Below are 14,338 nucleotides of genomic sequence, written 5' to 3' on the forward strand. Positions count from 1 at the left end.
AGTGCACACTGCACAGAAACGTGTTTCAGTTCAATTATTCTAGGAAATGAGCCCTTTAACATTCGCCTAATAAAAGGAATAGTTTGTAATAGGCTTTTCCCATAACAATGAATTGCCTGTTTTTGTTCATTTCAAAGCCAGGAAGTGAAACATGTTGACATTGTATCACACCCTAACCTTTGCACCGGCATTTGGCGCTCAGTTACTACACACTCAATACTGGAAGCCCATATACACTATTGGCTCATCAATTCATAAGGCTGTGGCATACATACAAAGGTCAGTTGTGTTGTATTGTGTTCATGGGTTGTGGAAAATCCATAAAACATATTGTGCAACACAATTAAAGTGGAGCTGTATGTACAGGAAGTCATGTTGATGTTCTATTCAAGTCATTGGCATTGTAACAGATCAATATATAGGCTAAATATATACTGTAACTCTTTATTGCTCCCAGTGTGTGTGTGTGTGTGTGTGTGTGTGTGTGTGTGTGTGTGTGTGTGTGTGTGTGTGTGTGTGTGTGTGTGTGTGTGTGTGTGTGTGTGTGTGTGTGTGTGTGTGTGTGTGTAGATCAGATAAATGGGATAAAGGGCATGAAGTGAAATGAGTCTTATAACAGAGGTTGTCTGATGGATCTAATAGAATCGAGTTGACCACTACGAGTGGGTTGTGGGTTCGAGTCTCGTTCATAACCTTGGTGCGTGTTGTCCCCACCCTACAGTCTCCCTTTATAGGCCTATTAAAGCAGGAAGGCCTGAAATAATCTCTCAGATAGCAGATAGGCCATTAACACAAAAAGGTATGGTAGTATAAACACTATCATCCTTGATCTGTGGTGCTATAAATACAAAGCTACGCATCAACCCATGAGCGAGGCACAACGTGTGTAGAGGAGAAAGATCTGAGTCAGTGTTAGGTCAGTGGATGAACCAGCACAGTGAATGAATGCTGTATGCTGTACGGCTATATAGCTCTGTCTACTGTGGTGTACCTGAGAAGAGAGAGAGAGAGAGAGAGAGAGAGAGAGAGGGAGGGAGGGAGGGAGGGAGATACAGTGTGTGTGTGTGTGTGTGTGTGTGTGTGTGTGTGTGTGTGTGTGTGTGTGTGTGTGTGTGTGCGTGCGTGCGTGCGTGCGTGCGTGCGTGTGTGCGTGTGTGCGTGCCCATGCATGCATGCATGCATGCATATATGAGTGCGAGTGTGTGTGCGTGCAATGCATGTGTGTGACATGGATCCCAGACACCTGAGGTAGAGAACAGAGTAGAATCTTAAATATCCCTGAGGGGCATTTTGTTTCCCAGTCAGCACATAACCAGAGTCATGACTGTGGAGTGTTGTCGAGGGCAGCCATTGGCTGTGCATTCCCATGGTATACCCTTTTCCTGTCCTTACTGTTGATGCATTTCTTTTTGACATTTTACTGTTTTTAACAACAAGGAAAGCTTGTCTTTATATAGGCCTGTTTAATATATGGTGTAACACTACAGTAGCATGGTGTCTGTTGTCCACCACCTTGGGCTAAAATTTAATAATGTATTGGGGTATGGGGTTGCATGATTTATGTTAAGGAAAGGAGACTAAGGAAAATGAATTAAATTAAAAAATACCAATAGCTAAAATTAGGGCAATATATCAAAATGATATAATTATTATGAAATTAAACTAGATATCGTCTGGGATATTGGATGTTGTAATATGATATGGCATAAATGTTGTCTTTTCCTGGTTCACTCGCATGACTGAAGTAAAATGTGACAGAAGTAGCATGTGCTTAAATTAATAATTCATTAATTCATGTAAAACAACAAAAATCTGAGATGATGGAATGATGATGGTCATGGAAGGGGAACCTTCTGGAAGCTTCATGGGCAAAGAACTTCAAAATCTTCAAAAAATAGGTCATAATGCAAAATCAAAATCTCAGATCAGATATTTTGATTATATTTTGATGATATTCTGTATCGATATGTAAGGTGAAAAAGATCTGTTGACATGCCTCCTACACCAACCGAATGAATAACAGACTTTAGGGTCCCTAAGAAAATAGACTCAACATCCAAGGGCTCACGATATTCACATATTTCATTCAGTTTAAAATGTATGGATTATATAACAAATGTAATTTATATTGTAGTGCTATTTGGCTTCTGTTTTGTTTAGTTTTTAAGGCATTTTATTTGTATTTTATTTATATAATTTTACTCATATTCTTGGGATGCAGGTAAAGATGACTTTTTGCAATCAATTACATTTTGCCATAATCAATAACAAGATTAAGTATAAACAATGCCAAAATACTAACCCCAAACCATCAATAATAATATAATTTATTAATCCTTTACAATTTATACAAATTTATAATCATCCCTCTTTTACCTCCTCATTTAATTCCTAAATTATTTCGAGATGCCCCCCCCCCCCCCCCCCCCCCCCCCCCCCCCATACACACCCACACAGTCTCACACACACACACACACACACACACACACACACACACACACACATCCACACCCTAACCATAGGCTTATGTTAACCCCTATGGGTTAAAACATATATGGGAAAACAAACATTGGAAGTCTGGCGAGGGAACCCATTGAGAACTAACTTCTGGTTTCATGTCTAGTACAAACAGTAGCTTTCTATTCATGTCTAAATCAGTGACACATGAGAGGAAGTTTTGTGGGATATTGTGTCTATGATGTAAGAGCGAAATGCCACGGTGTGAATGGCCAATAAGCTAACAAGCCAGTCTGTCATACAACCTGCCAGTCAATGAAGCAGCTACACAGCGGGTCATTAGCCAGCCAGGCAGTTTTACACATTTGAATATCCCATCTGAACTAACATGGAGTGAAAAGTAGAAAAGAAAATACAGAGAAAAGTAAAGGTGAGCTACTTTACCATCGTCAGCAGGAGTGAGGCAGAAGGGGATGCGCATGTTAATTGGTGATTTGATTAGCGTTTTAATATTGCAGCTGTGCTCAGCAGAGAAAGGCAACTGGCTGGCCAGAAGTTTTTTCCCCTGCATCAATAATCACTTTTCCACAGGAGGGACCATAGGTTTAGCACAGCGCTCACTCATTATGCATATCACTCAGTTGGTCTCCTCCCCAGAAATGTTTGTTAACTGAGACTATTTGGCAGAATAATACATTGGATTTGTGAGTTAACATTTTGAATTGCTAAGTCTTGGCAGGCTTCACATGGCCCCTTCTGTATGAGAGTGACTTAATGAGGCTGAACTGGGCTGAACTGGGATTGGCTACATAATCAGCATCCATACACCACTAAGAGAATTAAACTCCCTATGTGTAAAGGAGGGAAATACAATACCCTATTACAGTGGTAATGATGTGATGAAAAGCTTCTTCTATGCGATTCTAAATCATGTTTGGACTATCTACAGCTCTAAGAGAGGGTTTATTTCTGAGGTTTTACAACGTAGAATGATGATGGATTGTCCTGAACTTGGCATTGTTGAATAGTATTCTTTTTTTAATAGGGAGGAAGGGCAATGGTCGGATACGACCTATCACAGCCTGCAAGGGCAGTGACGTGACTATGGCCTGGCTGATCCTGTGTAAACAACACTAGACACAGGTACTAGAGAGTTGTGTCCGTGTTTGTTGGGGTGTAAAGGCCTCTACATAGTCCGTTTTGTTCCTTGCGTGGGAGAGTCAAACGGACACAAAAAACGCAAGCTTATTTTATACATATATAGTCGCTCCGTCACTTGCGTCATTTACGTCGGTCTATTATAATCTTTAATGTGCAAGCATCTACTCGCCCACTAGATGGCAGCTGTGACACCCCCTGGCACCTGCAGTTGGTCTATTTTATTACATGCGGATGCTATGCGTCAAATATCTTTAGATTGTATAAACTCTTTCAAGAGGGGTCGAGCAGAGGAGGAAAAGCCTTCTTGCTCTCTGCTGCCTCCAGGTGGGCAGGGTGTCCTCGACGCAAGGTACGCAACGCAAGCAATATGGTTGCGTAGGCTCGGGATCAGATCTCAACCCGACGGAACGAGACGGATCACGTAACTGACGCAACGCAAGGGAGACATTTCTCTCACCCTCCGTTGCGTATGTATTCTTGCGTCGATTACGTTCGACTCTGCAAGGCACTTAAGGAGGCCATAGGGGCTTAAGTTCTGGGGTGAGACCTGCAGAGTGTTCTGTGGCCAGAAAGAGCGAGTGCATCTCTCTCTCTCAATTAAATTCAAAGGAGCTTTATTGGGATGAGAAAACGTACATTTACATTGTTATACATCCATATAGGAGACGTTAGCTTTATACTTTTGGAAGTTGACAGCTATATTTCAATGTTTTTGCATTCACTTAGTATAAAAACATTCGCGACAAGTAGCAGCAATTTATTCAAATGTAATTGAATTAAAATCAGTTGCTTATAACAGTATACCGAGGTAATTTGTTGTAAGCAGACCACCATTTGATGAGATTTTGCCTCTCAGATCCATAACTTAGAATATTTTGTTGTCATTGATCAAAATAACAATTATTTTACATTATCTATCTCTGTAGACTTCTGCAGGTGTTTAACAATAATGTAACTGAGCGTTAAAAACATTTTACAGGATCTATAAGGATCCATTTGGTTACCAACTCCATAATTTATCTGGGGACCACCTGGAACCCCCTCAAGGACCACTGGTGGTCCCCGGACCACTGGTTGAAAACCACTGGTATAAACAGTGTACTCTCTCTCTCTCTCTCTCTCTCTCTCTCTCTCTGAATGCTCAACATCACAACACCAAAGCAGACAGCAGACAAGTGGAAGATAAGTAGTTAGAAAGATAAGAAGTACTGGTGGGAAGGCAGAGGAGGAGCAAAGAAGCGAGGGAGAACAAAAGAAAGGTGTGGAAGGCCAAAGAGATAAGGATGGGAATGGGAAAACACTAGACTACAAGGTAACAAAAACTAAATGAAAAACCGGAACAACAGACAGAGATAGTTAAAACTACCATTCACTTGAATTGAACTCATTTTCCCAGAAGCCCATGAAGCCCAGAGCACGGGTCGATTTCCGGTTTCGTCATCATAACGCGACGGCCTCGTCACCAGGTCGACAAGGTCGAATTAAACACTTAAAACAAATAGCGGGTATAGCGTATTACGCAGGGGAGAAACATGGATTAAATAGAGCGTGTAAAACGGGTTATGCAGATAAACTGTTATTTAATATCGCCCCCCCTGTGTGTGCGCGCATGTGTGCGTGCGCACGTGCAGGCGTGTGTCCTGAGTCTCCTGGCTGGTGTTGCTGGTTGGGCTAAACTGTGCCATAAGCTGAGAAATGACTTGAAAGCTGAAAGCAGAGAATTAAATCGTCTGGGAGATGAGAAGAGAGTAATAAAGACAGAAAGAAATGTAAGGACTTGAGCTGTTTAAGCTTCACCAACCTTTTTTATTAACTTCACCACTTTGAAAATCATACTGAAGTCTCCACTACAATATGCTCCAAGGAAGTCATTAGTTTGCAAGGAAAACTGAAATTGTATTCCTGTCTGTTGACTATAATTCACAAGGTGGCCATGCTGCTCTTACTTCATGCCCTCCATGAGTATGAAGTAAGAGCAACGTGGTCACCATGATATGAATGATTAATTGACGTAAATGTGGCTTTCATTCCCCTTCTCCCAAAAATCAGGTTTATGGCTAGAAATGGCCCTACATTACTTTCTAAGATGATCATTTTGCAGAGGGACTTGAATGGGCTAATGGGATCATTGGTCAAAAGGTGCAAGTTGTAATTCAATGGCCAGACGGGGAATGACAAAAAAAAGAAACACTGGCAAGGTGACTCATGGAGGAGAGGATAATTCTAGTTTCATTCAGTAAAGTTTATGTAAAGATATTTACTGTCTCTTCCTCCGCCCTCTTTCTTAATGCCTTTATCTGTCTATCTGTCTGTCTCAGGTTCCTGTGGAAGCAGAGTGGGGACACTGACACTGCCTTGGCCTATTGTCCCCTTTCAGTTTCTGGACAGCGAGGCTCTCTGGACTCTGACAGTACAGAAAAGAGGGATGCAGTCTGCCTGCATAAAGAGCCATTCAGCCTCTCCAACCTAACCCACATTCTGAACTGCATCTCCAAGTACAACAACAGCACGGAATTCCAGACCCAGGCTCCAGGCGTCTGTCCCAGGCGAAGTCCTTGCTTCTAAAACCCTGTTCTCGATTCAGGAAGCCCCATTCGCTCTTACCCCCCCCCCCCCACACACACACACACCCTCAGCACCAAGCTTTTCATGAGCTTGTTGGAGCCCCATTCCGTTGCCTCAGAAGCAGCTTTCTCCCAAAGCACCCTTCCTCTCCTCAGTCCGGCTCCAGATGCCATCTCTGAAACATCCACTGCCTCACTCACTGCGCTAGGATTCTTTCCTCTTTCTCCAGCACCCGTGGCGTTTGGCACGGATGCCCATCACATAGACAGATGGAGCCAACCCTGACCCCTCTCCTCGCCCGGGGGGACGCCAAGAGAAACAACGCCTGACCGGAGGGAGACAGGAAGAGGAGGGAGGAGAGTATTGCCTTGTCGCCACGGCAACACATCATCCAATGTTCCATTAACTCCCCTCCACCCCCTCCCATGGCCCTCAAATAAACACACACACACACACACACACACACACACACACACACACACACACACACACACACACACACACACACACACACACACACACACACACACACACACACACACACACACACACAGCAGGCAACTCAGTTGCAGGACCAGTGAGGCGCCCTTTCCATAGCTACAGTAGTTAATTTGGCGCCAGTTGTATTTTGCTTCCAATATTTATGCGAGATATCTCGTGTGGTGCCTCTCAGAATGTATTTATGAGACATACTACTAATACACGTAAACTGTATCAGACATCTACATCAAATTTCATCAGACATCCATTACAATTACAGTGAGGCACAAATGCACAAAGACCATTAGAAATGGATGAGAGTGGCGTGATCAAGAAGGGCTGGTCTACCTGTATGCCTCATGGACAATCGAGGATGGTGCAGAGGATTTGTTGAGAGCCAGAGAAAGAGTCCCATGAGGGGACACAGTCTTAAATGCGGCAACTTTGGCAACAAATGTCTACATTACAGAAGGCACATAAATCACCCACCGCACCACTTCCTTTCATGTTTTAGTTTAGTTTGAGATGTGATGTTGACCCCACAGCGAGGCTCAGTCCTCTGAAAATAATCTCTAAAGGACTAAATCACTCTGCTGATTGAGAGAACTTGTGTTGGCTCAGAGGTCAAACTTCCATTTTGTGTCAGTGCAGAGGCAGTTTCTCCCAAGTGACTGAAAGTCTTCTGCAACTGTACTTTTCTGTGCCTTTTCAGGCTGAAGCAAATCTTAACAGCTCATCCAATATTCCCGGATAATATTGTACTGCATGAACCTACTCCATGTTGGTCTGCGTTCTTGTTAGAATACAATGCTGGACAACCAATTTGAAAAAAAAAAACATGCAATAAAATGAGACACTAATGGCAAGTAAAGTGAATACAGTGGGCCGACACAACAGAAGGGGGAATACCGAGTCCCACAGCATCCCAGGTAATTGGAGTATTGAATGTTTTTCTTTTTTCTTCCAAAGATTTTTCTTTCCTTCTTTGTTGACCTTGTGGGCTGAGAGAGAGAGAGAGAGAGAGAGAGAGAGAGAGAGAGAGAGAGAGAGAGAGAGAGAGAGAGAGAGAGAGAGAGAGAGAGTGATAATGTGAACATGTGAGAGAAAGCACTAATGATGGGGGATAGAAATAGATTGTAAAGTTTCTGATTATCTCTGGGATTTGTCATCATCACTCACAGATCATTAGCATAACCGACAATGTTTGGAGCACAAGCATCAGCCCCTCTCCACTCATTGTGGTTTTTCAGTGTGGCTTTCCTAGACATACTTATTATTCTTGTCACTTTAAAAGAACCATATCTAGGATCTTCTTTGGATATAATCTTTGTCAAATGAATTGTTGCATGGTCCATCAGCACTGTGTTTCACTGCTGCTTTGAGCTGCCTTCTATCAGCATCTTTCATTACAGACCCTTGCTGTTTCTTTCATGCATTAAGCCTGATTTATACATCACTGTAAAAAGTGTCGTACGCCCGGCATCATCATACGATGGAGCATAAATTACGCATGACGTTCCAGTAGGAGAGTAGCAGATGATTATGATTTCACACAAGATTATTATTATGAACTACCAAATTCTTATCATGAACTCAGGAGACAAATTGGACCAAATGAAGACTAAACGGAAAAAAAATCCATTACAATGTCATCAAAGTAATGTAAAGTTATAGTACATTAAGGACGAGCACCGATAACTTCCCTGTCACTCACTGTCCATAGCCATAATGGCTCTTAAGTCGTGTAAAGGAGATCTATTCTATCACCACCCCCAAACAAGACACAAAATAATGACTGTATGCTGTTTAAGAGTGTAATGGTTTTCTCATATTGCAGTGATGAGTGAAGTCTCTCAAATATCAGAAGAGACAGAGTTTAATCTCTAGCTTATCTTTGATGACCTCTTGAAAGTTGACTGAAGAAAATGGTATCCATGATGTATCTAGTGGAGAGCCCTTAAGAAATGATTCATATTAGGGAAAATACAATTAAGCAACCTAATAAGGACATTATAATGCTAACTGGTACAGCCAGACGCCTTTGCAAATACATATTTTGCACAGAGAGGTGTGGGGTTGAGGTTCAGCAGGCAAAGGCTGCACTTGTTTTGGGGATAAACCACATGATGAATGCATGTTTGTGGAACCAAGTCTAGTTATGTTTTGAAAATTAACTAGACTGCAGGAGTCTATCAGAGTTCCGTCTGTGACATGTGTCTGAAGGTATAATCTTGCAATTTCTTGTGCACACTGCCAGTAGCCCACAGAGGCACAGACGTACCATGGCAAATTTCTTTCACATAAATACGTATGTTTTGTCTTATAATGGAAGTTGTATGGGCTCTGATCTTTTTTGGAATCCACATTTGGAGCCATACCTCATATACCTGTACGGTATGTCATAGATGTCACAGGCTTAACCTATAACAGTATACTGACTTTGGCCCATGGTCATGCCCGTTTATTGGAGACCAGTGCAGAGAGAACCAGCCTTATTAAGGCATTTATGAGGCCAATATAACAGAGCTGATATGACGGAGGTAAGAGGTCTTCGAGGTGATGAGAGAGGCACACCGTCTAACATACGGCCCCAAATAAAGATGAGCTTTAGACAGGGCAGGTGGCGTAATAACAGTAATACACGATAAAATCATCAGTGTTAAAGGTGGTGTAAGTGCTATTTTTGTTTCTTTTTTATATTTTGTAACTTTTAAAGCTCTATATTCTTATAGTCATTGTTTTTATTGATTCTTTGGTCTATAACAGCGATCGCCCCATTTATCCAACACAATCTTTTTATTTAAGTTTTCTTCACAAACCAGGACAGTTAAGACAACGCATGAGACATCATTACAACGCAAGAAACAAAAACCACTGACATAATAGAGGGTATGCGCGTGACATCATCATCATACCGGGAAGTTATGTGGGAACAGCTACTGAGTGGCAAAACACTACTTTCTGGCCTTGACAGCCCAAGAAAACAGAAAAGTCCTATCTGATTGCACTAAACAAAGTTAAACTATGTTAAACTCACTTTGCCACTCGATTTGCCATTCATTTTATGCATGCGCATACCCTCTATATAAAAATCACACTCGAGTGAACTCAGAGTGAGGGGTGCTCTTATTTTTTTTTAAATAATTTTTATCCCACGATTTTGCAACCCATTTTTTCACCCAGTGTCTTATCTAATGTAATCCTGGGCGCTACACTTCCTCTGCCAAACAGGGGGGGGCAGCGGACTGACCTCAGGCTTCCTTCTATGCATGAAGAGTCGAAGTCCTTACCTCCCAGTCCTTACCTAGGAGGTAGTTTAGAGACCAGGATTTACTGCATGTTTTTTGTGAGGGTACCTACCCTAGGTCACACGGGGAGAACATGCAAACTTCACACAGAAAGACCCTTTCGCCAAACCCAGAGGGGGTATGAAACATCATCATACATCACATTCTGTGCGCAGCCAATCAAATCATCACATTCCGTGGTATACACAGACAAACAAAGCTGGGCATTATTTATACTGTAGGTGCGCATGGGGGGAGAGGGGGGCTGTCAAGGAGACGTACTTCTGCATTTTAGGAACAAATTCTTGTTTGAAGCAAGAGAGAAATTATCGCCAGCTCAAAACGTAACTTTCTAGTCTTTCTAGCTTTAAATTTGTCAAAACATTCTCTCTCTAGCTCTCTAATGAACAGAAAATACGTTTTTAGTTTGGGATACCGATTTAATCCAATCAAGAGAGAGTTCCCCACAAAGCATCATCATTTTTTATAATGTTTCAGTTCCAATTTTGTTAATTTCTTTTGCTTCATCACTTCCAATTTCACTTATCTGTATCCTTAGTTGGCGAGATGGAGACCCCTGTTATTGAACAAACACTATTGCAATGATTGCTATGTGAATATAAAGCTTAAAGTTTAAAACTTACAGTATTTAACCAAACATTTTCACTTAACTCTCAGAGTTACATCGACAAGGATTTTACTGTGTACCTGATAACCTTTTAAGACAGTTTTGATGATGACTGTTGGCCCTCTTATCCATTTGAGCCGTTTCCAACTATTAAACACTGATTCCTATTGAAAGCATGCATCAACTCATCTCCATTTGTCTCAAAAGGTTGATCTGGAATATGGAGAGACTGTATTTAATCACAATGCAGACATTTCTTGTTTGGCTCATGACATTTTTCACGTCACCCTCTCTCTTTATCTCCATCTCCATCATTGCTGTCCTGCTCCACTTTGTTCTGTGTAATGAAGCAATCTTTTATAATCTAATGATCTTTACCTCAGTTTTCTCAACCCCATAGTGTGACAATGTATTCTGTCTTCCTAATGTTTAAATTATGCTCCATTGTATGATGGTGTGGCATCGCAAATAACTGATTTCCCAGATGACAATGTGTTGCATTGTGAGCATTTAGATCAGCTATTTTCGGCATTGACACCTTCACATTAAGCCTATAAATCAGGCTTAAAGACGTAGGGAAATGGAAAAATACGTTTTTCACAATTTTAGAGCATATCCGTGGTCATCATCATCACCACATGGGCATAACTAACAGCAAAAACAAGGCCACAACAATTTCCATCTTTGTGTATTTTTATATCAAAGTCCATACAAATCCTAATTTAATTACTTCCTTTGAACCAAAACGTGCTGCGTGATGACGTGTCGAGTCCTGCAAGAATCAAAATGAATCTTGATTTCTAGTTCTAGCTTTATTTCCATCGCTGCACATTCCTCCAACACACTGGTTTTGATTACAGAACTACTCCGTTTTTAATCTCATTCAAGATGACATCTAGACAGAATATTACTCGTTTTAAACTTAATCCTCACGCTAAAATATGTATCTGAAAACATTATAGGTTAGAAATCAAATAACCCACAAGCTTTGCTGCCCGTCTGTCTGTGACTAGTCTCTCTAGAGACTGCTGACTCTGTCAAATGCAAGGAAAGGGTGCTGTTTTTCCTTTATTTTTTGACGATGGGTTCTCAGATTGCTCTGTGACATGTAAACGAAAAACATGCGGAGCTAGTCCCATACCCTGAAGGGATGCGACGTTCTGATCATAAACACACAGGTTTCCGTTTCAGAGTGAAACTTTAAAATAAAATGAACGAAAGAAGGCATTGCACTGGACCTTTAATATGTTAATTTCACTCCCTGGCAAGTGTTGAAGTTGTCTCGACAATTTTGAAAAGTTGTCCCTTTTCTCAATAAGACAATGGAGTGGAGGGTGTCAGGGTCATGTAGTACAACAGTTTATGACCATACAAATTAATTATTATACTAAACAAAATAACTAGTGTAAAAACTAAAAACTAGTGTTTTCTTTGTAACTGTATTTTACCAGTAAGGCAACCACACTGGTTATCATGAGACTGTCACAATATGGCCATATATTGACATTCCCACGTATGGGCTTAATATTGATGACATCAGGGATCTCCATATATGGGCATAACAGGGATTGTATTAGGCATCGTCTGGGAATGCCCATACAGTATATGGACCTTTTTCCCCTTTTTTTTAAATCAACGTTTTCAGGCCTGAAACAACAGAGCTAATACGGCACGAGTTAAACTATTAATCTGGTGTCAGTGTGTGTCTCCATATATGGAGCGTGTCACGGGCTTGATGTCACGAGGCGCGACTCATGACATTCCCATATATGGGCTCAATATTGATGACATCAGGGATCTCCATATATGGGCATAACAGGGATTGTAGGCGTGGCGCCACAAGGCGTAATAAACTGGCAACCGTATATGGAGGCGTGACCGACCGAACGACTGACAGGTTTTGCACGTTTTCATAGTCATCTGCAACCTTCGGTCACGAAAAAGAGAAAATGTACAATGATGACAGTAATACCCTGACTGCCAACAGTGTCAACTAGTGATTACCGATTATAGTAGTCGACTAGTAGGTGAAACCCTAGCCTAGTGTATCATCTGCATTGCCGCATCTATTGTGATTCACACGTGTGCACGCACGCACGCACGCACGCACGCACGCACGCACGCACGCACGCACGCACGCACACACGCACGCACGCACGCACGCACACACACACACACACACACACACACACACACACACCTCAATTACTGTGCTATTTCTGTGGTGCTACCTGTCACACCAAGCGCAAACCAGCTGGGATTAATTAGTGGCTCAGTAACACGCACACATTTATAGGGTAATATATGTACACATATCTCTGTCTCATGTACAGTATGTTGTCATGAGGCGTGTAGGTTCTAATATGCACCACTGCAAGCATGCTTATGTATACACACTCACAACAAACCCTTAACAAACATGGACACATACACCTGCACTCTCTCCAAACATAAATTTGTGATGTTTATACACACTTTCATTACTCGCAATCGAGACAAAAGTTTGAATACTGATACTGATTTGAACTCATATCTTCCAGTCTTAACATGTGAATTGTGAAAACACATTGGATATGGGACACAAACATCTTCCAGAACAGCATGTAGCTAATAAACACCCCTCATCGTTTGCTGTAATTTCCTCACTGTTATTATTTCACACCTTATGCTTGCACCATATGTCATTCTGTCTGTGGCGTCATGAACACCACCGCACAGCCTCAGAGGTGAACACACAGACCCATAGTGGATTGAGTGGATTAGTAAACTCTCAGTGTCAGGCAAACTTGGACAGGACCTGTGATGTCATGCCGTACTTTTTATTATTTGTGTTTTTTCTATTAATTTGGTCATTAAGGTCCACAGAATTAGAGGCCTGCTCTGCCGGAAACATCGCGAAAAAAAGCCACACCATAGACAACCAATATAAGGCAACATTTTCCAATAAGTATCATGTGGCAATTGTGACACGTCAAACTAGGGGGGTTTCATGATTCTGAATCCATTCCAAGCATTAGTTTTGCACGAAAAACACTCCTTGGCCTAAAAACGGCCATAGCCATCAGCACAAATGTGATGAGGTCAGCTTAATGTGATGAGGTCAGCACATTTGGGCACATTTGGGCAAGTGGCTATGGCCGAATTTGGTGTGGTATACAAAAATGGCCATAACTTTTTTTCGCGATGTTTCCGGCATTCTTTGGACCTTAATGACCAAATGAATAGAAAAAACACAAATAAAAACATCACAGGTTAAACCCTATTCCTTGAGCTTTTGGGCCTGTTATGTCCAAAACGTACTTTTCAAAAAAGAACTTGTGTTCCAATGTATCAAATGTAGTTATTATTTAGTCACATACCCTTGTTAATACTTTTCATTGGTTCAATTTTATAAAACCCACAGACAAACTTTCAACCTGGCAAACCTATTTTGAGTATGTTATTACAGAATTATTTAAAAAAAAAAAGATTGTGTGGAATTAGAAGATCTACAATCTCACAACATGTGGCGATGCGAGGGTTAGAAATTGAGTTGGGGTTAGGCTATTTTCACTACTTTTCCACAACACTGTATAAGTATAAAATATGATAAAACACAAAAAGACGAAATATGGAGATTACAAATGGTTTCTGCCCGACAGCAATGACTAAAACAAATACAAACAAATACAAAATCTCATCTGTAATTTAACTTGTTTGCTGAATTAACAACCTTAAGATTCCCCAGAGCGGTAATTGGTTGTGCAGCAGTTACACTATA

The sequence above is a fragment of the Electrona antarctica genome (assembly GCF_951216825.1).
Source record: "Electrona antarctica genome assembly, chromosome: 7".
Classification (NCBI taxonomy): domain Eukaryota; kingdom Metazoa; phylum Chordata; class Actinopteri; order Myctophiformes; family Myctophidae; genus Electrona; species Electrona antarctica.